Source organism: Polypterus senegalus, chromosome 11 (genome assembly GCF_016835505.1).
Source record: "Polypterus senegalus isolate Bchr_013 chromosome 11, ASM1683550v1, whole genome shotgun sequence".
Lineage (NCBI taxonomy): Eukaryota > Metazoa > Chordata > Cladistia > Polypteriformes > Polypteridae > Polypterus > Polypterus senegalus.
This window is the reverse complement of record NC_053164.1, coordinates 20572938-20591846: the sequence shown is the minus strand read 5'-3', so window position 1 is coordinate 20591846 and position 18909 is coordinate 20572938.

Here is an 18909-nt window from a genome sequence, read left to right as displayed (position 1 = left end):
TGCAAGCTTTCGAGGCAACTCAGGCCCCTACATCTTGCCTGAAGAAGGGGCCTGAGTTGCCTCGAAAGCTTGCATATTGTAATCTTTTTAGTTAGCCAATAAAAGGTGTCATTTTGCTTGGCTTTTCTCTACCTTGGTAAGACAGAACATCATCTGCATTCCTGAAGTGGCAACAAGTGTTGCTTTTGTAGAGACTGATACAAAAAATATATTTTCTGAAGTAAGTATAGATTTTTTTAGCTTGAAATGTATGTTTCTATTTGTTTTGTACCCTGCTTTAGAGTTGTTTCTGAATAAAGGAAAAGGAGAGGTGCATTTTTCCTGCTTTTGCTAGTGGTGTCACAGGGCCTGACCAGATGGAGGACGGGACATTTTAATGTTATTTCCTAAGTGAGCCACTGCCTAAAAGGATGGGTCTTGCCACAGAATTATTTTGAGTTGGCATCTCTTGCTTCCTAGACCTCACTTTGATTTGCCAGATTAAGGGGCTTTTTGTATTTTAAGATCATATAGGCATGGAGGAAACAAAGCTTTATTCAGTGAGCGAGAATTATTACATGAAATCAGCTCAAATTATAGTGTTTTTCATAGTAAGAAAATGACCATGGTCGTGGACACCAGGCATGGGCTTTCATTCTGGCTGGGATGGTTCAAGGCCCCTTACCCTACTGAAGGATGGGAGGAGACTAATCACATGGACAATTTGCTCCCCGATACAATAGGTGGCAGTCTTCCTGGGCTATGGTTGCCTGCGTGGATACCCACAGTACAGGCTGGGAATTGCAGTCCTGTTAGACAGCCCTGATCCTCAAATGAGTGTCTGCTTAGAATTCCAAGAGCAAAACTTAAAAGAAGTGGTGAGGCGGCCTTCTGCTATTATGCACCTAAACTCTGGAATAGCTTGCCAATACTTTAACATGGCCTTCTCATAACTTCACCTTCATTTAATCCTGATACTCTGTATATTCAAGTCATTATAATAACTATTCATGGTGGCTCTAAAATCCAAACTGACCCCTACTCTCTCTTCTGTTTCCTTTCCCGGTTTTCTGTGGTGTTGATCTGCGCCATCACCACCTAATCAAAGCACCGTGATGTCCTACATTGATGGATTAAAAGCCAGAAGTCTGCATGACCGTCATGAGAACCCTAAATACAAAGAGGACTGTTTCATTTATGTTAGGTAGAATGCCCAGAGGGGCCTGTGTGCTCTCGTGGCCTGGAACCCCTGCAGATTTTATTTTTTCTCTCCAGCCGTCTGGAGTTTTTTTTTTTCTGTCCTCCCTGGCCATCTGACCTTTTTCTTATTCTATGTTAATTAGTATTGTCTTATTCTAATTCTTATTTTGTCTTTTATTTCTCTTTTCTATATCATGTAAAGCACTTTGAGCTACATTATTTGTATGAAAATGTGCTATATTAATAAATGTTGTTGTTGTTGTTATTTACCATGGGTGGCACCAGGGGGAGCTGCAGGGAAAGGCCGTCCCCATTTTAAGGAGCTTCTGCCTGACCCGGAAACACTTCCGACTTGTAGTGCGGTAACACTGGAGATACTCCTGGTGTACAAAATTCCCTGCTTTATGCTGAACTTAGGCAAGATACGCCCCACAAGACTATTGTGCATGCACGCCGTTTTGTTCGTGAATTGTAACGTGCTCACAGTCTCTACCTGCTTGTTTGCATTTTTTCAAGTTATAGTGTGCGTTACTGATAAAGTAAGTTGTTTCTTTTTTGCAATGTTCAGTGTAGCTTAGTATCTTAGCTTATGTTGCAACTTATGTTGATGCTCAGTGCAAGTACAGTATACAAAAGCGCTATTATGGCTATGTTCGCTTTTTGCGAATGAACATATTGTTAAGTCTGTGCACTGTTGACCTTTGGGGAGAGATGCGCTGTACTTTACTTCGTTCCAGGACGTTGAAATGTGTTGATTCTTGCAGTATTAAAAGTAAAACGTTTGTTTTTTTTGTAAACGAATGCCGTCTTGGGTGTTACGCAGTACCTTTTATTCTGGTTAATAGTGCCACCTACTGGTTTGATTAAACAATACGTAAAGTTGAGTAATTGATGTATAACATTGCTCTTCCTGAATACTATGTAACTTTGAGATTTAATTAGTTAAGTTCATATATGCATTCGATTTGTATTTGTGCACTTATTGTATTCATTTATTTTTGTGTAGATACCACACATACACTTACATATACACATTGAGAAAGAAAAAATCATTATTAATTGTAATGATTATAAGTATTTAACTCACAATACCAAGGACTGTATTTTGTATTAATCATGCTGCAGAGAGCTATATGATTTGATCCTAATTTATGCAGACAAAGAGTTAAGCTTTGTGCACAGAATTAAGGGACTAACTTGCTTCTTTTCTAAACTGCTGACCTCTTGATAATAACAGAAGACCCTGTGATATTACGAAATCAGCTGTGACCGGTTTCTGAACCCTTGCTTAACCTGTTTTGAGCATATTGCTAAAGACTTGGGTATGTAGTGTAACAAAAGGCGCTATATAGGCGCCCGACCCGACACAGATAGACACGGAGGCACGTATAAAAAGCACAAAGACTTTATTAATTTTCTTCAGCTGTGGGACACGTCTTCCCCGTGCCACACAGCCCAAACACAGTCCCAAGGCACAACAAACACCACCAACAGTCCTTTCTCCTTGACCACCACACCTACTCGAGCTTAGTCCTCCTCCTCCTGACTCTGGCTCCTTGAGTGGTGGTGGCTGGCCTTTTTTATAACCCACCCGGAAGTGTTCCAGGTGCTGAAGATTCGTCCAGCCAGGCTGTTGAGTCCATGCAGCTCCCCCTAGCGTCCATCCGAGCCTCCAACCAGGCTGTGGAGGACTCCATCTTCCATGGAGCCCTGTGGGTGGTTGGGGAGTCACCGTCAGCCAGGGAGGCTGCCACCAAGCATCCCGGGGGAGGTACTGGACTGCCCATGGTGGCTCCCCCGGAACATAAGCAGCAGGGTCGTCTCTGCCGGGCATTGAACCCGGCTGTCCTTCACAGTAGTTAATTCCTCCCAACTGTTGTGCAAAAACATTGCATACCTAAGCAAGATAAGGTATTGATCACTAAAGCTTGCTATGATAAGTTCTGCTTCAAACATGTAAACAGATCTAGTATAAAAGAAAGAAATTCCCTGTAATGTGAAGCTGATTGCACTAGCTGCTGCCGCTTCCTATTCACCAAGAATAAACAGCTTCTTTCAAGCTACAGGTCTCCTGTTATTCCTGACCCTCCTCATCCACAACATCTATTTAATCAATCAATAAATAAACATTTATTTATATAGCACATATTCATACAAAAAAAATGTAGCTCAAAGTGCTTTACAAAATGAATAGAAAAATAGAAGACACAATAAAAGATAAACATAAGTCAACATTAATTAACATTGAATAAGAGTAAGGTCCGATGGCCAGGGTGGACAGAAAAAACAAAAAAAAACTCCAAAGGCTGGAGAAAAAAATAAAATCTGTAGGGGTTCCAGACCAAGAGACCGCCCAGTCCCCTCTGGGCAATCTACCTAACATAAGTCAAACAGTCCTCTTTGTATTTAGGGTTCTCATGGAAGGACCTGATGATGATGGTCACGTAGACTTCTGGCTTTCAGTCCATCAATGTTGGTGCATCAGGATGCTTTGAGTAGGTGGTGGCGCAGGCCGCCACCACAAAGAAACCGGAAAAAGAAACAGAAGAGAGAGTTGGGGTCAGTATGGATTTTGGAGCCACTGTGAATAGTTATTATGAAGAATTAAACATACAGAGTATCAGTATTAAGTTAAAGTGAAGTTATAAAAAGGCCATGTTAAAGTAATGTGTTTTCAGCAGTGTTTTAAAGTGCTCTACTGTATCAGCCTGGTGAATTCCTATTGGCAGGCTATTCCAGATTTTAGGTGCATAGCAGCAGAAGGCCGCCCCCCGCCCGCCTCACCACTTCTTTTAAGTTTAGCTTTTGGAATTCTAAGGAGACACTCATTTGAGGATCTGAGGTTACGATTTGGAATATAACGTGTCAGGCATTCCGATATATAAGATGGAGCGAGATTATTTAAGGCTTTATAAACCATAAGCAGTATTTTAAAGTCAATCCTGAATGACACAGGTAACCAGTGTAGCGACATCAAAACTGGAGAAATGTGTTCGGATTTTCTTTTCCCAGTTAGGATTCTAGCAGCTGCATTCTGCACTCGTTGCAAGTGATTTATGTCTTTTTTGGGTAGTCCTGAGAGGAGTGCGTTACAGTAATCTAGTCTACTGAAAACAAAAGCGTGAATTAATTTCTCCGCATCTTTCAATGATATAAGAGGTCTAACTTTAGCTATGTTTCTTAAGTGAAAAAATGCTGTCCTAGTTAAGTACTTAAGTTAAGTTAAATTAAGTATTTAAGTACTTGAAGCAAGCTGGAAAAGGGCGTTATCTACTCTCTGGTGTAGCTGCGGTTCTTTCTAGCCGGAAAATTAGGCCAGCAAGTGTACAATCAGCACAGTAACGTACAACTGTCCCTCACACCTGGGTTGGATATAAAGGAAGTGGATCGACCTCATGCAGGTGAGTTAGAGTCGGGAGGGGAGCTGGACAACACTCACCTGGAGGAGTGGAAGAGAAGGAAGGAAGAATTGTGACTGGGTAATATCTCTGAAAAGCCTGTGAAGGTATTCACTAAAATAATTTATTATGTGAACCTGGGCTTTGTGTTGGTGTTGGAGTGTTTTTTGAGGGCTCAGTGGCGCCCTCTCCAGGTCACACGGTGAATTCACTCTTGTGTACACTTTGACCATTGAGATGATGACAAGAAATGAAGACATGCTAAGTGCACTGCAGGTCTTGAAGTCGTCCCAAGTATGCTGCTGCAGGGCAGGCCCTTCTGGCGGAGTGGTGGCTCTGAGGCTAGGGATCTGCACTGACAATTGGAAGGTTGCCAGTTCAAATCCTGTAAACGCCAAAAGGGACTCTGCTCTGTTCGGCCCTTAACCTACAATCGGTGAGTGCTTTGAGTAGTGAGAAAAGTGCTATATAAATGCGAAGAATTATTATTATTATTATTTTCTCTAAAAACCCCACTTGCAAAAAAATTGGCTCAGCATGGAAAAGGCTTAAAAAAATAAAGTAAAGATTGGACAATTTACTTTGATTTGGATTCAAATGAGAACAGTATAAAGATAAACTAGTTCATGCATCAATCAACTGCATTGGTTTTTGAAGATATATACTGTCAGAAGAATTGACAAAACAGCCACAGAAAGGTTTGGGTCAGACACCCGTAAATTATTTCCTGAATGCAAAAATGGAGTAAATGGTCAAACTAGATGTGCATAGAACAGAGTCCAGAATAGGACTGTGTCAGGGATGCCTGGGGCCATGACCTGGTCGGGACGCCATGAGGGACCGGATGTGGGTCTGTGCCCACCCTGGATCACGGGGGGGGGCGCCTTCCTGGTTGCTTTGGGGGCCACGGGTACAGGGCATGGAAGCTCCACCCTGTAGGGGCCCGTGGTCACCGTCAGGAGGTGCCCCAATGCCTTGGGGACCTGTTACCCCAGCACTTCCGACACACCGGGAAGAATTAGGACGCGCCCGGAGAGCTGCCGGGAGGACAGCCGGCACTTCCGCCACGCTGGGGCGTGGCCAGAAGAGGAATGCCGGGAACACCTGGTGCTCATCCGGGGTCTGTATAAAAGGGGCCGTCTCCCATCATTTGAGGCTGGAGTCGGGAGGTGGAAGGACGAAGCTCAGGAGAGCTGTGGAGGCGGCCCGAAGAAAAGGCATTGTGGCCAGGACTGTGATTGGGGTATTTGTGCACGTGACTGGGGTCTGAGTGACCAATGAACTGGGGTCTTTGTGACCAAATCATTTGTATATTGTAAAATAAACGTGTAGTGGTGTTTTAACAACATGTCCGCCTGTCTGTGTCCGGGCCAGGTTCACAACTGGCTTGCTGGCAAAAAAAGTTAGCAGTTTTAAGGCAGACCGGAGGAAGTGATGTCATCTCTGTGGCCAGAACCGGAAGTGATGCCGCTAATCCCCGTGACCCGAAGTGACAGCATCTCTGGGAGCCCGGAACCGGAAGTGACGTCAACAAGTTATCCAGTGGCCAGGCAGAATTTCCTGTAACTGGTCTGGAGAGGAGTGAGAGAAAGAGTTAGTGCACTCTGCCACCCCCTGGTTTGGCATGGAATTATTCAGGCCCTTCAGCTTCCACCCATGCACACATGTGTTCCTTCCCAAAAAACGTGAGACAAAGGAGTTTGTAGCAATTGTAACCGCTACGCTTCATTAAGTTTATAGTAAAAATGTAGCTAATGATTGCATGTTCGGTGAGCTCAGCCCAGACACAAGTGCACACCGAATCTTCCAAAACACACGATGTTTAATCAGAAAGTCCAGTACACAACACAGTGCTAATGCACCAAACACCTTTTGAGTCCGTTTCTGGATTTCTCCTGCCGCCTTTCCATCTCTACTCCCAAGCGTCACCTTCTTCCTCCCGACTGCAGCTCGTCTACTTGAGGGTGGCAGCCTCTTTTATAATCACCCAGATGTGCTCCAGGTGCTCTCTGACAACCTTCCGGCGGCACTTCCTGGTGTGGCAGAAGTCCTGCATGAACACCCGAAAGTACTCTAGGTGTCCAGGTGTGGTGGAAGTGCTGACATCCAGGGCTCCACAATCCTGTCTTGTGCTTCTTTTCCAACGTTAAGGTCAGGTGGAAGTCCTTCAGGGTATAAAGATGTCCTGCAGCACCCCCTGGTGGCACCTAAGATCCCTGACGGGGCTATTCCATGGGACTACAATTTCCAGTCTGCCCTGCAGGTGTCCATATAGGAGTACCACCATTTGGATGCTGCCATCGTTTGCAGGAAGGGGAAGGTGTAACACTCTGGAGCAGCCATCTTCTCTCCTTCCAAGGAGGTCTTCAGTCCTGGCAAAGAATTGACACCCATCCTAGTTGGGACACCAGACTATTGTACCCTCCCACCCTAACAAAGAACCTGCCTTCATCCTGGTTGGGACACCAGTCTATCCAACATAGCACTCACAACCCATTTAGTCTCGAGCAGCGGACACTGCTTAGGGATCAAATCCAGGCCTTCAGAATCCTCAAAGGCATCTATAAAGCTGATCCAAGAGAATTCTATCGACTAAACCGTGAACTGCGTACTCAAGGGCATCACTGGAAATTAAGAAGTGCATTTAAAACAGAAGCCAGGAAGCACTTCTTAACACAAAGCATTGTGGGACTCTGGAACAAACTACCGAGCCATGGAGTTGAAGCAGAAACCTCACTAGTCTTTAATAAGAATCAGGAGAAGACACTGGGACAGCTTAGCTGGTAGCTGAACAAATGAGAAACAAATGGACTGAATGGTCTCCCCTCGTTTGTCAGATTTCTTCTCTGTGTTCTTAGGATGAGCCAAGGCTCACATCAGATTGCATCAGAGAATTACCCAGCAGTTTGAGAACAACGGTCCCCCAAAGACAAAGCGGTAGGATTTTTGATATTTCACCCTCTGCAGTGCACAATGTAATTAAAAGAATTAAAGAATCCGGTCAAATCTCGGTGATTAAAGCACAAGGCAGAAAACCACTTTGAATGAGAGTGACCTCCAAAATGTCATACGTCACTGTCTTTAAAACTGTCAGGCATCTAGATAGATAGATAGATACTTTATTAATCCCTAGGGGAAATTTACATAATCCAGCAGCAGTATACTGATACAAAGAAACAATATTAAATTAAATAGTAATAAAAATTAAAAAATGAAAAAATTGAAAAAAAATAAAAATAAAATTAATGTTAGCATTTACTCCCCCTGGTGGAATTGAAGAGTGGCATAGTGTGGGGGAGAAACGATCTCCTCAGTCTGTCAGTGGAGCAGGACAGTGACAAAAGTCTGTCACTGAAGCTACTCCTCTGTCTGGAGATGATCCTGTTAAGTGGATGCAGTGGATTCTTCATGATTGACAGGAGTTTGCTTAGTGCCCGTCGCTCTGCCACAGATGTTAAACTGTCCAACTTTACTCCTACAATTGAGCCTGCCTTCTTAACAAGTTTGTCCAGGCGTGAGGCATCTTTCATCTTTATGCTGCCTCCCCAGCACACCACCGCGTAGAAGAGGGCACTCGCCACAACCGTCTGGTAGAACATCTGCAGCATCTTACTGCAGATGTTGAAGGATGCCAACCTTCTCAGAAAGTATAGTCTGCTCTGACCTTTCTTACATAGAGCATCAGTATTGGCAGTCCAGTCCAATTTGTCATCCAGCTGCACTCCCAGATATTTATAGGTCTGCACCCTCTGCACACAGTCACCTCTGATGATCACAGGGTCCATGAGGGGCCTGGGCCTCCTAAAATCCACCACCAGCTCCTTGGTCTTGCTGGTGTTAAGGTGTAAGTGGTTTGAGTCGCACCATTTAACAAAGTCTTTGATTAACTTTCTGTACTCCTCCTCCTGCCCACTCCTGATGCAGCCCACAATAGCAGTGTCATCAGCAAACTTTTGCACGTGGCAGGACTCTGAGTCATATTGGAAGTCTGATGTATAGATTGAACAGGACCGAGAAAGTACAGTCCCTGCAGCGCCCTGTGTTGCTGACACAATGTCAGACCTGCAGTTCCCAAGACGCACATATTGAGGTCTGTCTGTAAGATAGTCCACAATCCATGCCACCAGGTGTGAGTCTACTCCCATCTCAGTCAGCTTGTCCCTAAGGAGCAGAGGTTGGATGGTGTTGAAGGCACTAGAGAAGTCCAGAAACATAATTCTTACAGCACCACTGCCTCTGTCCAGGTGGGAGAGGGATCGGTGTAGCATATAGATGATGGCATCCTCCGCTCCCACCTTCTCCTGGTATGCGACCTGCAGAGGGTCGAGGGCGTGGCGGACCTGTGGCCTCAGGTGGTGAAGCAGCAGCCGCTCCATGGTCTTCATCAGATGTGACATCAGAGCAACAGGCCAGAAGTCATTCAGCTCACTAGGACGTGATACCTTTGGGACAGGAGTGATACAAGATGTTTTCCAAAGCCTTGGGACTCTCCCCTGTTCCAGGCTCAGGTTGAAGATGCGCTGTAGAGGACTCCCCAGTTCCAACGCACAGGCCTTCAGCAGTCGTGGCGATACACCATCTGGACCCGCTGCTTTGCTGGCACGAAGTCTTTTCAGCTCTCTGCTCACATGGGCTGCTGTAATTGTGGGTGGGGATGTCTCACCTATGCTGGTATCAGCAGAAGGATGGTTGGAGGATGCAGTACTCCGAGGTGAGAGTGGGTTACTGTGATCAAACCTATTAAAGAAGTTGTTCATTTGGTTTGCTCTCTCCACGTCTGTCTCAATGGCGGCACCCCGCTTCGAGCTGCAGCCAGTGATAATCTTCATCCCATCCCACACTTCCTTCATGCTGTTGTTCTGCAACTTCTGCTCCAGCTTTCTCCTCTACTGCTCTTTCGCCACCCTGAGCTGGACTCGGAGTTCCTTCTGCCCGCGCTTGAGCTCATGCTGATCACCACCTTTAAAAGCCCTTCTGTAGTGGATATTGGGACATGGGCTCGGGAAGAAGAGGTTGGGAGCACCCAGCACATGGCAAACCATCCAGATTGAGATTTGAGTGCTGCCATGCAACAGGTGGCACCTCAGCACCACACTGAGGTTTTTTTTACAGTGGCTGGAGTGCCAATCCTGCCACCAACCCCCAAGTTTTCCCTGCAAGTTGGAGGACCTGCTTACAGGGCTGGATGCAGATTACCATCATACCCAGGACGAGGCAATTGCAGGTTAAGGGCCCAACCAAGTAGATTCACTTTTGGCATACAGTATATGGGATTTGAACCTGCAACCTGTTTGCGTGTTCTCCCCGTGTCTGTGTGGGTTTCTTCCAGGCACTCCAGGTTTCCTCCAACAGTCCAGAAACATGCAGATTAGGTGCATTGGCAATTCTAAATGGTCCCTTGTGTGTGCTTGGTGTGTGTGTGTGTGTGCCCTGCGGTGGGCTGGTGCCCTGCCTGGGGTTTGTTTCCTGCCTTGTGCCCTGTGTTGGCTGGGATTGGCTCCAGCAGACCCCTGTGACCCTGTAGTTAGGATAAGAATATTGGATAATGGATGGATGGATGGATGGAACTGGCAACCTTCCGATTGCTGGCAGAGATCCCAAGCCACTGAGCCACCATTCTGCCCATGGGCTTGGGGATACTTCAGTAAACTATTGCCAGTCAGCACCCTTACCATCACCACAGATGCAACTTAAGTTTTTGTATTAAATATTACATTCAGATTTGTATTTATGCTAAGGTTTTGTCTGCATTTTACTGTTCTATTTTTTCCATTATCTATAATAATGGGGTGGGCAGCGTTAGTCCTGGAGGGCCGCAGCAGCTGAAGGTTTTTCTTCCAACCCAACTGCTTAATTAGAAACCAATCCTTGCCAATCTCAGACTTTATTTAATTTTGTGGTTTGTTAGTCTGCAATGTTAGGTTTTAATATCATAGATTTATTTTCTTTCCAAGGATAACAACCAAATGATTTGAAGCCTAAAACGGATCATTTTCAGTCTGTCACATTTTCTTTAAGTGTTTTATTAAATCAAATAGTGCATGAACACACAGAGAAGTAAATCGAAACAAGTTAGATGGAGAACCTCTGCAGTTCGCATACCAGGAGAAGGTGGGAGCGGAGGATGCCATCATCTATATGCTACACCGATCCCTCTCCCACTTGGACAGAAGCAGTGGTGCTGTAAGAATTATGTTTCTGGACTTCTCTAGCACCTTCATTACCATCCAACCTCTGCTCCTTAGGGACAAGCTGACTGAGATGGGAGTAGATTCATACCTGGTGGCAAGGATCATGGACTATCTTACAGACAGACCTCAATATGTGCGTCTTGGGTACTGCAGGTCTGACATTGTGGTCAGTAACACAGGAGCGCTGCAGTGGACTGTACTTTCTCCGGTCCTGTTCAATCTATATACATCAGACTTCCAATATGACTCAGAGTCCTGCCACGTGCAAAAGTTCGCTGATGACACTGCTATTGTGGGCTGCATTAGGAGTGGGCAGAAGGAGAAGTATAGGAACCTAATCAAAGACTTTGTTAAATGGTGCGACTCAAACCACTTACACCTGAATACCAGCAAGACCAAGGAACTGGTGATGGATTTTAGGAGGACCAGGCCCCTCATGGACGCTGTGATCATCAGAGGTGACTGTGCAGAGGGTGCAGACCTATAAATATCTGGGAGTGCAGCTGGATGACAAATTGGACTGGACTGCCAATACTGATTTTCTGTACAAGAAAGGACAGAGCCGACTATACTTTCTTAGAAGGTTGGTGTCCTTCAACATCTGCAATAAGATGCTGCAGATGTTCTACCAGACGGTTGTGGCGAGTGCCCTCTTCAACGCAGTGGTGTGCTGGGGAGGCAGCATAAAGATGAAAGACGCCTCACATCTGGACAAACTGGTGAGGAAGGCAGGCTCTATTGTAGGCACGGAGCTGAACAGTTTGACATCCGTGGCAGAGCGACGGGCACTGAGCAGGCTCCTGTCAATCATGGAGAATCCACTGCATCCACTGAACAGTGTCATCTCCAGGCAGAGGAGCAGCTTCAGCGACAGACTGCTGTCACCGTCCTGCTCCACTGACAGACTGAGGAGATCGTTCCTCCCCAACACTATGCGACTCTTCAATTCCACCCAGGGGAGTAAATCCTAACATTGCTCAAATTTATTGTCTGCTTTTACATGCATTTTTATTACTCTTTAATTTAATATTTTTTTTTTGGTTTTTTTTTGTATCAGTATACTGCTGCTGGATTATGTAAATTTCCCCTTGGGATTAATAAAGTATCTATCTATCTATCTATCTATCTATCTATCTATCTATCTATCTATCTATCTATCTATCTATCTATCTATCTATCTAACCAGCTGGCTGCTTTCTCATTTACATCTTACTGCTAATAAGGAGCCATTAAAACAGTGAATGCAGCTGTTTAAGAGTGAAATAAGCAATTAAGGGTGGGAAGCTTAACAAACGAGACCACTAAAATGAAGCATCAACATGTCACTTGAGTAATAAGCACTTCATCAGCAATAATTGACTTCCCATTAAGAAACTGGGTTGGAGCAAAAAACCTGCAGCTACTGCTCAACTGGACCCAAATGGAGTTTGCCCACCTGCAGACAACTGATCTATATAATAAAATATTAAGGTTTTATCTGCCTATCATGCAATTACTCATGAACCACTGTGGTCAGAATCTTGAATTTGGTCTTAATTGAAAGCTTATGACGTGATACGTACTGATGAAGCAAACAAATGATCTAGTCTTTCTTACAGCAAACTGTTTGTGAGAGTGACATGACAGAAAGGAAAAGAACCAGAGCAACATCTGCTGAGCATGAAGCGTATTGCTGAGGCCACTCATAGTAAGAGGAACAAGAACCACAGCGCCACTTGCTGATTGTCAAGTACGGGATACAGAATGCACACGTGACAAAGACAGACAGATGTCTGTGCAAACTGATCTGTGCAACTGTCCTTACACCAGAGTGACCGTTAGGATCGCAAAATACGGTGCCACACATCGTAATGGCATGAAAAAGAACTCTGGGGGGGGCGACATCTTCTGAGTGTTAAGCCAAACACAGGAGGTGCATCAGTGAAGAAGAGTAAGAAACAATGAGAAGAAAGAACATGGAAGCACATTATTATATCTCAGCCAGTGTTCCTCCCTGGCTGGGGTTCAAAATCTTGTTTTATGTCTTTTCTTTGCTATGTTCCATGTGTTTTGTAGGTGGTCCCTCAAAATGTAGGGGGGACCAGCTTATCAGCAGCAGGAACTGCCCTCTGCCCTTTAAATCTGTAGGGCCTTCCACAGTTCCTGGTTGTTCATTTTGGATTTTGAGGCTCTACTATGCTTATTGTGAATTATTGGATATTTGATCTGTTTTTCTCTCTTGTTTTAGGACATTGTTTGTATTAGATTGTCTACTTGTTTTAGATGACTTTATTGTGTGCTGATGAGCTTCATTCTTGTTGAGGAGCATTTTTATGTGAATAAACCTTTCATTTTATAAAGATTCTACGTGGCTGTTTTTTAGTATCTAGCCGGGGTTTTTGATGGGATTTCCCCTTCTAGTGGGCATTCCATTTGGAAGTGCTTTTAGGATTTAAATGCTTTGGGAATCCCAGTCATAAAACTCATAGCAAAGCAAGTGATAAGCCAGAATATAGTGAAACTGAGCGAATGCAATGGCCCACTGATGTGACACAAAATGCAAGGACGACAAGGGAATGTATGCTGACAAACAACGGGATTGTCAAATGCTCACAAACACTGCTTTAACATCCTGACATTAATGTGTGTTTGAGGAGGGATCACTGTACTTTCAAAAGTGTCATCGGTGATATGCTTACTGTGGGCTGTAAATTTTTTTATGTCAGTCATTGTTCGACCCGCTATATCCTAACTACAGGGTCACGGGGGTCTGCTGGAGCCAATACCAGCCAACACAGGGTGCAAGGCAGGAAACAAACTCCGGGCAGGGTGCCAGCCCACCACAGGTCATTTTTTTTATAATGATAACAAAAGAATGTGTGGCCAAAATGCAAAATACTAAAATTAAAACTAAAGCCATTTTAACTTTGACAGAAACTGAAACAAGAAGCAATTTAGAACATGTTAGAGGTATCATTTACATTTATGGGAGCCCCCTATTGATTACCCCCCAGGACACGGCATATGTTATCACTTCCCTTTTACTACTGGAGCTCCACATGTTCCACTAGTATTAAATATTTTGATAAGAAAAATAGATGGTCAAACAAAAAAGATGAAACCATAGGGTTTTAATATCTTTTCTTAATGTATTTCTTAAAACGTTGCTTGTCAGGATGGAGGTTTAAGGTATTCCAAACAAGTCAGAGCCGCCATACGTTCCGTGAGATTGCAAATATATCTTTCATTTTTTTTCCCTTTAGTTGAAAATGTTAATTGGATTGCGCTGACAGCGAGCACAGGACGCCGCTTTCTAAAGCTCTTTTTCTCATCTCAGGCTCCAGTTTCCTGAGCAGAAATCACTTAAAGCATTCAAGTTGTTAATGAGATGCGCCATCATTTTCAAGATGAGATGTAAAGAAGGTCTGCAGTGCCCATCTCTTGATGCCCTTACCGGCTATAATATTGTAATCAGAATATAAGTTTAATATGTCACTGTGCTCTGTGTTAATATTTTAAATCTACTTTTCTTTCTCCTCACAAAGTCAGATTTAGCACACAAGAGTTCACCATATAAAAAACTGCTAGGCAAGCATTTTAAGACAAGACAAGTTAAGGACAACTGCAAACCGGGCACTATTTCTGTGTGTCGAACTCAGCATGACATTGTATCTTCTCTTTGCCTTGTTTGGAATGGCATGATTTACCTAAGTAAGGGCCTGCACATGAAGAAAGGGTATATACAGTAGAGCACTTTAAAACACTGCTGAAAACACATTACTTTAACATGGCCTTTTTATAACTTCACTTTAACTTAATCCTGATACTCTGTATGTTCAATTCTTCATAATAATTATTCACAGTGGCTCCAAAATCCATACTGACCCCAACTCTCTCTTCTGTTTCTTTTTCCGGTTTTTTGTGGTGGCGGCCTGCGCCACCACCACCTACTCAAAGCTTCATGATGCACCAACATTGATGGACTGAAAGCCAGAAGTCTACATGACCATCATCATCAGGTCCTTTCATGAAAACCCTAAATCCAAAGAGGACTGTTTGACCTATGTTAGGTAGATTGCCCAGAGGGGACTGGGCGGTCTCTTGGTCTGGAACCCCTACAGATTTTATTTTTTTCTCCAGCCTTCGGAGTTTTTTTTTGCTTTTTCTGTCCCCCCTGGCCATCGGACCTTACTCTTATTCTATGTTAATTAATGTTGACTTATGTTTATTTTTTATTGTGTCTTCTATTTTTCTATTCATTTTGTAAAGCACTTTGAGCTACATTTTTTTGTATGAATATGTGCTATATAAATAAATGTTGATTGATAGATTGATTGATAAAGCCTTGGCACATTGCCTGGCACACCTTCGAAGCCGATGGATGGATGGGAGATAACGTCATCCAATCCGGAAAATCCTTCCACTGCAGCTACGAAAATGGCAGACTGTATACATTGAGCTCCCACTTCGGTGAAGGTCTTGTCATGGCTTCCTCGCCTGTTACGCTGCGTAAACCGCCATTAAACAAAGCAAAGTTATTTCTCCTATGTGATTTCTTACTGCCATATCACTAAGGGAGAGGTATCGCCTTTTAATATTATATCTACCGTATTTACACGTGTACCACGCGCACATTTTTTCCTGAAAATTAGCATTAGAAAATCAGGTGCGCGTCATACATGAGGAAATGTAATTCTGTAATGTTTACTTCTTCTGCTTGGGCTCGCATGCTCTCTCTCTCACTCGCTTGCTCGCACACTCGCTCGATCACGCTCTCTCTCTCTCTAAACACTTCCTATACAATCACAATGCGCGTCGTACACGGGGCAAAACGATTTTCGCGATTTTCTTTGTAAAAATTAGGGTGTGCGTCTTACACGAAGGCGCGTGGTACACGAGTAAATACGGTATATAATTTCAGGTTATGTAACACGCCGCAATTACAAAAGAACTTATTTCAACCAGGGAGCTAGCGCCCCTTGCTGGATACAAATATTGCCATTTCTGTTGTATGAACATTCTTTTTCCCATTAGCGTTTTTCATGCTTAAAGTCAGTTTGCATTATTCTCGTGTTCAATTATCAAGCTCTTATTTTAATGTACTGAACAGATACTGTACTTATAGTCCATCTGATCGCCTTTTTCGTGTGTTTTTTTAATGTTGTGTGCACAGAGCTAAATATTCAATGGTGTATAGGCTGACCTCCTTGTAACTATTAGTCCGGACTTCTCCTATCCATATTGTGCTAAATGCTTTTTGTTCATTCAACATGCCACTAGCTGTGCTAACCATCTAAGATGGGCTGAAATCAAAGTAATCAATGTAGACCTCAGCGTGAGTTCTATGCGATTTTTTTAGAAATCATGGTCAAGTGACTCGTCACACTGTACCATAGTGTCGCCGGTTGTATATGGGCTGTGTGCATTGGGGACAGCTTAAAGGCTCTGGTGGAAGTAATTCTTCATTGAATCCACAAGATGGCACTGTTTACTAATGTCTCTTCTTTTTCTGCCTCTCCAGACTGAATGATTGGCAGCCCTACCACATCTGACGTCACTTCTGGTGTCCATCCCCCCTGGACCCGCCTCTTCCTGCCTGGCCTGTACTTAACCAGAAGTGTTTCCAACTTGCAGCAGTCACTTTGAGACTTGCATCTATGAAGGTGTCTTTTGGTCCTTATTCAATGTGTTTATTTTCAGTTATATGGGGTTTGCCTCCAGTTACCCCAAACCTTAATGCTTATCTGTGTTTTTCATTAACCATGTTCAAACTGCACAAAAACGTTCAGTCCGACTGACATACAGTGGAACCTCGGTTCACGACCATAATTCGTTCCAAAACTGGTCGTAAACCTATTTGGTCATGAACTGAAGCAATTTCCACCATAGGATTGTATGTAAATACAATTACTCAGTTCCAGACCGTACAAACTGTATTTAAATATATTTGTTTAAAGATTTTTATGCACAAAAAAATAATTAAACCATAGAATACACAGCGTAATAGTAAACTAAATGTAAAAACATTGAATAACACTGAGAAAACCTTGAACAACAGAGAAAACTAACACTGCAATAGTTTGCGCTATAGCGCTAGGAACCGCTCGCTAAAAACACTTTTTTTTAATTAGTTTTAATCACAGGGAAAAAAATGAACATTTGAAAAATCCGTAATTTAATAAGCCACCAAGAAAAGTAACTTTGCCACAATGCACGCTATGAACCGATCGCTGGAAACAGAACTGAAAACAAGTACAAGCCTTTTCTACCTTACGTGTCCAGCATTCCCTCTCTCTTTCGTGTGTGCGTGTGTCTCTCTTTCGCGAGCCTGGAGTGCCTGTGTGTGTCTCTCTCTAGCGTGGGCCCGTGTGTGCGCCTCTCTCTAGCGCACGCCTGTGTGTGTGTGTGTGTCTCTCTCGCGCGCCTGTGTGTGTGTGTCACGCTCTCTCGCTCGCTCGCTCGCTCGCTCGCTGCACAGGAAATGCACAGAGACAGACTGAACATGTACAAACCGAAAGGGAAACTGGCTTGTTTGTATACCGAGTGTGTGGTCGTGAACCGAAGCAAAAGTTTGGCGAACTTGTTGGTCATAAACCGATTTGTACGTGTACTGGGACGTTCGTGAACCGAGGTTCCACTGTACTGCAATGTGGGTGGCTCAGACTGGACGTGTACAATGGACAGTCACTGTGGCCGCTGAAGAATGAATTTTAGGAACTCTGGCGGCAACATGAGAAAATTGGGTTGTGAGACTGTTGCGACTATGAGACAGCAGACTGAAACCTCTGACATGACCGAAATTCTTTCCTGATTGTGCGACAGCCGAATCGTAAGATGCAATCGAGCATCACCACCCCTCTCACACTGCACATTAACTAATGGCCGATTGTAGGTGAAGGTTTGTGATCTGTGAGGTTTATTATAAACACATTATTTTATAGAACACTAGCTGTTCACCACGGCTCAGCCCGCATAGTAGTGAAACAGGACAGCGAGGAGGGCCCTGCCCAGCTCCCCACTCCTGACGTCACACTTCCCCTTCCCCTTGGCCCGCAGCCTCTATCTTGGATTAGTGCGAGTATATCGCCCCTTGCAAGTGAACTATGATACTTTGTCAATGAGAGAAGACGCAAAATCAAACGGAATGTTCAAGCAAATTGGAGAAAAAAAAATCTAAATCCGTTAACTAGTTCTCTCATTCGCTAATTAAACGAGGTAAGGTATACACCCATAGGCTGATGCGTGAATGAGGATGGCCCCGCCCCCCTGCCCCTCAGCCTGCTATGTATCTCTTGGATTCGTGCAAATAAATCGGTACCACAAGTGAACTCTGATACATAGCGCAATGAGAGAAGTCACAAAATCAACCACAATATTCAAGCAAATTATAGAAAAAAAAGTAGTTCTCTCATGAAAAGTGGACGGACAGACAGACAGAAAGATGTTGGATTTTATATATAGAGAGATTGTTTTTTTATTCCAAAGAATAGCCACACAAACTACCGTATATACTCGTGTGTAGGTCGGGTATTGAAACCCGAAAAACCGATCATAAAATCGGACCCTGACTGTAGAAGCCATAAGAACAGCAGAAGGTGTTATATGGGCAGAGTCCAAATATAACATGGACGGCTCTATTGGAAGTTGCCAATACCTGGCAAATATAATGAAGAGGATCCATCGCAAAGCCAGAAGCCGACCAAATGATGCTCCCTGCCTTGCCTGACCGATTCATATAGCTGACATCATCCCCTGCTGAAGACTGGTGGTACGTTCCATTGGCTTCTTTCTGGCCTGCATACGTATGTAGAAATTAATTATGCATTGTATTCTTTGGAGGGCGCACAGTGGTGCAGTGGTAGTGCTGCTTCCTCGCAGTTAGGGGACTCGGGTTCACTTCACAGTCTACATGTGCTTTGTGGACTTGGAAAAGGCGTTCGACCGTGTCCCTCTGGGAATCCTGTGGGCGTTGCTCCGGGAGTATGGGGTACCGGACCCCCTGATAAGAGCTGTTTGGTCTCTGTACAACCGGTGTCAGAGCCTGGTCTGCATTGCCAGTAGTAAGTCGAGCCCATTTCCAGTGAGAGTTGGACTCCGCCAGGGCTGCCCTTTGTCACCGATTCTGTTCATAACTTTTATGGACAGAATTTCTAGGCACAGCC